At 34.4% G+C, this 7,500-nt stretch overlaps 1 protein-coding gene and 1 pseudogene across 11 annotated transcripts in view; both read left to right on the plus strand.

Moving 5' to 3' along the window:
• The window catches only part of LOC145259106 (protocadherin beta-11-like), a 1,732,684-nt gene that overhangs the window by 1,490,356 nt on the left and 234,828 nt on the right, over positions 1-7,500 (plus strand). The window lies entirely within an intron of this gene.
• Positions 5,722-5,837, plus strand: LOC145259423 (5S ribosomal RNA; annotated as a pseudogene).

Consider the following 7,500-nt stretch of genomic DNA (forward strand, 5'->3'; position numbering starts at 1 on the left):
TATATATATATATATATATATATATATGTATGTATGTATATGTATATATATATATGTATATATATATAGTGAGTTATATGTCGTTTTTATATGCGCATCTTCTAGAAGATGCGTATATAAAAACGACAAACAACCACAGAATTCGCGCATAAGCCTGAAGAGTCATAGAGTGGATGAAACGCGGAATATTCAGTGTAGCTTAATCGACATACATTTTATAACTTACTAACTAGCTCTACCTACGTATTGAGCACTTTTGAAGTAAATACTTAAAGTTTACGCATAATCTACACTTTCGTATATTAATTTTATGTGAGTAAATTAAGTAGTTATATATATATATATATATATATATATATATATATATATATATATATATATATATATATATATATATATAGGGATATATGTATAGGGATGTGTAGAAATGTACATATGTATGTGTATGTATGCGTACTTGCGCGTGCGTTAGCGTATGTATTAATCCTTAAACTCCTCCCACCTCCTTCTCTTTACCCCCTCCACTCTTTTTTCTTTACCGTCCTCTCTCTACCTCCCCCTCCCTATATCCACCTACGCCTACCTGAATCTGCTATCCCCTACAACACAATAAATCTAATGTATTTTAACCTTCAAAACTGAAATATTTTCGATACCCGTCTCCCTCCTCCTTATTATATCCTACCTCCCCTCTTTTTCTTTTTTTTCTTTCTCGTACTTCTTGTAAAACACTTCTTCCAAATACTAACAACCATTTCTGCAAGGTTTGACGAGGCTGTTGGATCGCAAACATGATTCAACATCCGAAACATATGTAACCAAACAGATAAAACGGTAATAAAAAAAATAAAATACATATTTGCTCTGCAATAGTACAGAGCACTCTCTTCAGGTTTTTACTAATTACCAGTTTTACCTTTTATATATATATATATATATATATATATATATATATATATATATATATATATATATATATATATATCTTTATTCGATTGGCAAAATTTTAGGATAATTATTAAAAAGTGAACCATAGCGGAAATTTAAGCGACTCAAATAAGATGGAAAACGGGGTGAGGAAAAGAAAAAAAAATTGGGAGAAGTTACCCGTAACAAATGTACAATTCAATAAAATAAATAAGTCGATTAAAAACAAGATCGTTAAAATACACCCGAAGCGCTTTTCGTTCAGACTAACTTTTCAAGGGTATAAGTCTGAAAATTATTATTCATTTATTTTTTTATTTTTATTTTTTATTTTTTATTTATTTATTTTTTTTTTTAGAACATTTAGTAGTGGAATGGAGTAAGAGTGGAGAGGAGTTTAAAAAGAGACCATCAACCTACCACCAGAAAGTCTCAATTGATAGAATCGTCCATCGGCCAACACTTGGTCGATAAAAAGGAGTGCGGTCTTGTTTTCTCTCCGGAGTGTTTTTCTGTGTTGTACCGAGGACGTACAAAGTTCCACCTATCTGTCCTTGTAGCACTTGCCATCATTTCCAGCCCCCCCCCCTACTTTGTGCAAGCAGAGAAACCTTCGGCTTCAATCAGAATTATTTGGGTAATCACATTTTTTTTAACTCCTCTCCGCTCTTACTCCATTCCACCACCAAATATTCTAAAAAAAAAAAATTAAAAATAATATTTTTCAGACTTATACCCTTGAAAAGTTAGTCTGAACGAAAAGCGCTTCGGTTGTATTTTAACGATCTTGTTTTTAATCGACTTATTTATTTTACTAAATTGTACATTTGTTACATGTAACTTCCCCCAATTTTTTTTCCTTTTCCTCACCCCGTTTTCCATCTTATTTTAGTCGATTGAATTTCCGCTATGGTTCACTTTTTTATAATATATATATATATATATATATATATATATATATATATATATATATGCGGATATACATATTAAAATTGTTTTTTTATGGCTGTCGATGCATATAGTACTTTTTAGTAATTGCACAAAATCCGGGGGTAAAAAGGGGGGGGTCTTTATATGCGTGGTTGCCAAAAGAGCACTTTTAGCTAGTTGGCGCAATTACCCCGGACTTAGCGCAATTATCCCAAAGTACGGCAGCAATTCCCATTATCCTAGATCTTGTGTCAACCCGTTAATTGGTAGACATATCTCGTTGCTAAATTATTAAATTAACTTCAAGCACCGACGTCGTACGCCATAATATATTTCCATCACATAAATGAATCCGAGATAACATTTCTATTTAAAAAGCATTTATATATATATATATATATATTTATGCATATATATGTATGTATGTATATATATATATATGTATAGCTATATACATATATATATATATACATATATGTGTATGTATATATATATATATATATATATATATATATCCACGCATTTATTAATTTATATTTATTCGTCCCTTCCCCTTGCCAGCTCCTGTATTTGTTCAATCATAGTGCAAAATAACTCATTAAATGTTTCTCCACCCACTCCCAACCCCCCTTCACGCCTCCCACCCGTGGGGTAAATTTAAATTGCCCACTTTATTTCATCGTAATTAGTTTCCATGTCGTGGGGGCGATGAAATGAAAATCAATTAACGACGTCAACAAAAAAATAAGAAACTTTTAAAAAAAATAAGGTGCCATTGTTGAATGCGTATAGAATAGTAATACATCCATCCAAGAAAATAACTGCCAAATTGAATCTAACCTGCTGCTGCTTAAAGGCACGTATATATATGATTTTCAGAATGTGAGATATTGTATATAACAAATTCCACAGCCAAACAACGTCGCAGCCCATGACAGTCAACGAACCGGAAGTCCAAGACTCGAGTTTCGCCCCCATTTGGGCTCATCAGTTAGACACATCCGAACTTAGGATTCGAAACCCGAGCCTCTTGCATGCGAGGCAAGCACTCTACCAACTGAGCAAACGCCCCGCACACAAGACTTTCTAATAACCAACACACATCAAGCAAACCGCGATGAAATCCGACTGTGAAATGAACCTACTTCGTCTCAACAAGGGACGCGGTCATCCAACCAGCTAATAACCCCAAGCTGATCTCTCACAAGTAGGAGTTTTAACTCGAAAGCACGATGCCATCCAGCAATGCTAACCAAGCGAGCAACTTATGATAGTATTTTCAGAATGTGAGAGATTGTATATAATAAATTCCACAGCCAAACAACGTCGCAGCCCACAAAAACCATGACAGTCAACGAACCGGAAGCCCAAGACTCGAGTTTCGTCCTCATTTGGGCTCATCAGTTAGACACATCCGAACTGCGTGTGTGTGTGTGTGTATTCTGTATAATCAAACCTGTAACAAAGAAAAATTGCCGCCCAATATATGCACCAAATACAATTATGAGCGATTTTCTAAGAAACAAGATCTTCAAGGTGAAAACGCTAATTAATCGTATTATCGCTTAAAAAATCAACAAGAAATCTGTGTGTATATATATATATATATATATATATATATATATAATCGTTTTATTTTTATTACCGTATTTTTCTGTTAAGTTACATTATTGTTTCGGCTACACGGCCGTTTTTTGGCCGCCATGTAGCTTCCTCAGACTTTTATACATTTCTGTAAAAGTCTGAGGAAGCTACATGGCGGCCAAAAAACGGTCGTGTAGTTAAAACAATAATGTAATTTAACAGAAAAATACGGTAATAAAAAATAGAACGCATATTTGCTCTACAATAGTATTGAGTACTTTCTTCAGTTTTTATTAATTACCATTTCTACTATATATATATATATATATATATATATATATATACATATATATATATATATATATATATATATATATATAGCAGAACTGGTAAATTGTAAAAACTTGAAAAAGGTGCTCAATACTATTGCAGAGCAAATATATATATTTTTTAAATATTTGATTACCGTTTTATCTGTTATGTGTAACTAAACAGATAAAACAATAATAAATATTTTTTAAAAATGTATATATATATATATATATATATATATATATATATATATATATGGTAAACAACTGACGATCCTTTAAAAAATAAATTATTAGTACTAAACTAAATTCGACAGCGAGTTGATGCAGTGATTGCAGGTGATTAAATGACTTACTGACTAGATGGTTTTCTAACGAATGATAAAAATATTTTTTTGTATAGTTTTAAAGGTTAAAAACTGCACAGACTATATATATATATATATATATATATATATATATACTCCTACAAATTTTGATTTTTTTTGTCTATTGATATTCATTCATTTTAAAAACTTTTATTTCCATTTATTTAAAAAGAAAATACAACTTTGTGATAAATGGGCCGTGGAATTGCATTCATCTGCAAAAGATCTCGTTAATTTGCATATTCTTTTAAACATTCATTTTAATTAATTCCTGATTAGTTTTTTAGGTTTTCTTATGGGATGATTATCTTCAGTTAACTATTACGTGTAATTATATTCATGCAGATATCCTACATGATTTATACTTGCGTAATATTTGCGTAAAAGGTTATAGTGGAATTTGCAAGGTGAAGGTGGAAGGACGGCATAGCGAATATGCATATGCAGTTATTGGTGAATGTTTTAATTTCTAGCCTTGCAGCAAACATGTCTTCAGAGCTCAGGTATTAACGTCAAAGGAAAAAGTAAATCGTAAGCGACACGTTTTGGTTTTGATTCTCGGTGGTGGCGCACGAGTCGATTTTTTGTTTGTTTTTTTTTTTTACTTTTTAAATCATTACTATATATTGGGCCAATATAATTTAATAAACAATACGAAATTTGCATTAATCAAAATATCATATGTAAGCGTATTTTACGACTAGGCAATGGCGGGCGGCCTGCTAGTATATATATTCCTATTTTTTACAAAATATCCATCCTAATGTATACATGTGTGTGTGTTTGATATATGTATACATGTACGTATACATGTATTTATGTATGTATACATGTATATTTATATGTATAAATGTACGTATGCATTATATATGTCAGTATGTGTATATGTACGTCAGTATATATAATTAAAATTGTACGCACATAAATAGGTTCTTATATATTTGGGAATTAGAGGCGCTGTATGTGCTCTCCGCTTATCTCGGCATTGTTTCCAGTCGTCCTGAACCTCCACTTGCCACTGGTATTCAACAATGTCGACTCAGCAGAAGTGTGGTTGGAGATTGCGCAACGCTTGACACAAAAGTTTCATCCTTTACGTTGGGTATCCATAGTCTGTTAAAACTGAAGGAAGCTACCATGTATGTATCTATGTATGTATGACCTTCCAAAAATCGAATGAACCTTTTTTGGGGGTCAATGGCCAACTAGCACCGTGTGTGTTTGTGTGTATGTATCTGTATGTTGGATTGGAGAGGGCTCCCGTAAGCCGTGGTGAAGGCAACCTTTCCAGGAGAAGCAAATCTCTGATTTACAAAACCATAAAGCGGGAGACCAGTACCCGCATTAAGCTGGTCTGCAGTTTAACTTGTTGCTGGCTATCTTGCTCTTGCTTGTTGCTGAATCTCAACATTTTGAACCGAGAGAGAGACTTAGCTGTCGTACAAAGCTAAGACTCTAACATCATCTGTGTATAGATACTCCCTCAGGCATTTGTCTATTAAAATGGTCCTGTGATGATGGAAGTCATTTTGAGCTCATGAAATTTAAGTGTCTGAGAGAGAGGCACTCGTCTGACAAGATGTTGCAATCATCATGTATGTATGTACGGCATAATCACGTTGACACACCGGTTCTCGTCAGATCACCAAAGTTAAGCAACGTTGAGCCTGGTTAGTACTAGATGGGTTACCATTTGGGAATTCTAGCGCTGTATGTGCTCTCCGCTTATCTCGGCATTGTTTCCTGTCGTCCTGAACCTCCACTTGCCGCTGGTATTTTACAATGTCGACTCAGGAGGGGTGTAGTTGGAGATTGCGCAACTCTTGCCACAAAAATTTCACGCGCAGGCACCCTTACAGTGGGTATCCATAGTCTGTCAAGACTGAAGGAAGCCTTCTTTTTTTTTTTTTTTTTTTCATTTTTCTTCCTTTGAAGATTGTAATACTGGGTATGGGGCAGCCAAACCAGCTGCCAACATTGCCCCGCTTTTTATTGAAACCAACCGAGAGGTCTTTTTAGTATCCTCGCTGTTCCCTTAAGTGCAATTGTCTGGATCTCTTTTGCACTTGGTTCACCAGGAATATTAGTAAGGTAGGCATTTAGGTTCTTCTTCATAAGCCCTGTGGCACCTATGATAACTGGTATGATTGATATCCCCTTAAGATTCCAGTTTCTTTTCATATCGTACATGAGACCTTGGTATTTGGTCTGTTTCTCTCTTTCAGCTCTGTTCAGGCCGCCATCATTAGGAACACTCATTTCAATCAAAGTTGCAACTCTCTCTCTCTGACTTAATCCGTATAACTATGCTTCTATGTATGTATCTATGTATGTTGGAACAGACAGAACTTGAAAGAAATCTGTGTAAACGGTCTGTGAAGGAACTAGACGCTTGTAAAACTCGCTGGAAGTGTGAAACATGTGGGCCCCTTCTACTGTCCAAAGCTGGATATGTGAACTACATGAAGTCATATGAAAGACTGGCATTATGTTCTTTTACTTCCGCGACCTAATGAAACAACCTGTGTGGTGTGTGTAATGTGTGTGGCAGGAAGTGCAAGTCGTTCGCTGGTCTGAAGAGGCATATGGTTGTGCATAGGGACACGATTCTAATGAGTGGTTCAGTTAACCCTGGGCAGATATTCGACTTCATGTATCCTCTTTGCTTCGGGCCATATAAGTCAGCTGTTGGTTTGAAGAGTCACCTACGTGACCATGGGAGATAAACTGAGATTGGGGCGAGCTGATTGTGATAATCGTCAAATATGAAGCAATCATCATGTATGTATGTATGTATGTATGTATGTATGTATGTATGTATGTATGCATGTATGTATGTATGTATGTATGTATGTATGTATGTGCGTATGTTATGCATGTTTCTTTCCGTTATAATTTTCTTATCACTTTGCTTTTGCTGGGAATGGGGCATTCTACTGGATGCCAAATATTTTCCCATTAGTTTAGTTACTCCAACCGAAAGATCTTTTTTAAGATTCTAACCGTCCCTTTAAGTGCTATTGTTTGTATTTCTTTTGCACTTGGTTCCCCGGGAATTACGTATGCATATGTACATATGTATAGATTATTCAAATCGTACGCCCATAAATTAATTTCTATATATGGCGCAACACAAAATCCGAAAATCGCATTCATATTCCTACAAGGACATGAAACTTACCCACCATTACCTCATCCCATTCCCTTAATCAGTATTCCTTACCATTCCGAAGACAATAGAATTTCTGGTGATAAAGTAAATTAAAATTCAACCTAACAAGTCGTAATTCAATGGAATTTTAATGAATAAAATATGAATTGTTTGGGTCCTGCAATTTTTTTTTTTTTTTCTTCGAGGTGTATAATTAAGATGTCGATTC

The sequence above is a fragment of the Euprymna scolopes genome, chromosome 34 (genome assembly GCF_053919585.1).
Source record: "Euprymna scolopes isolate OS-2025 chromosome 34, ASM5391958v1, whole genome shotgun sequence".
NCBI lineage: Eukaryota > Metazoa > Mollusca > Cephalopoda > Sepiida > Sepiolidae > Euprymna > Euprymna scolopes.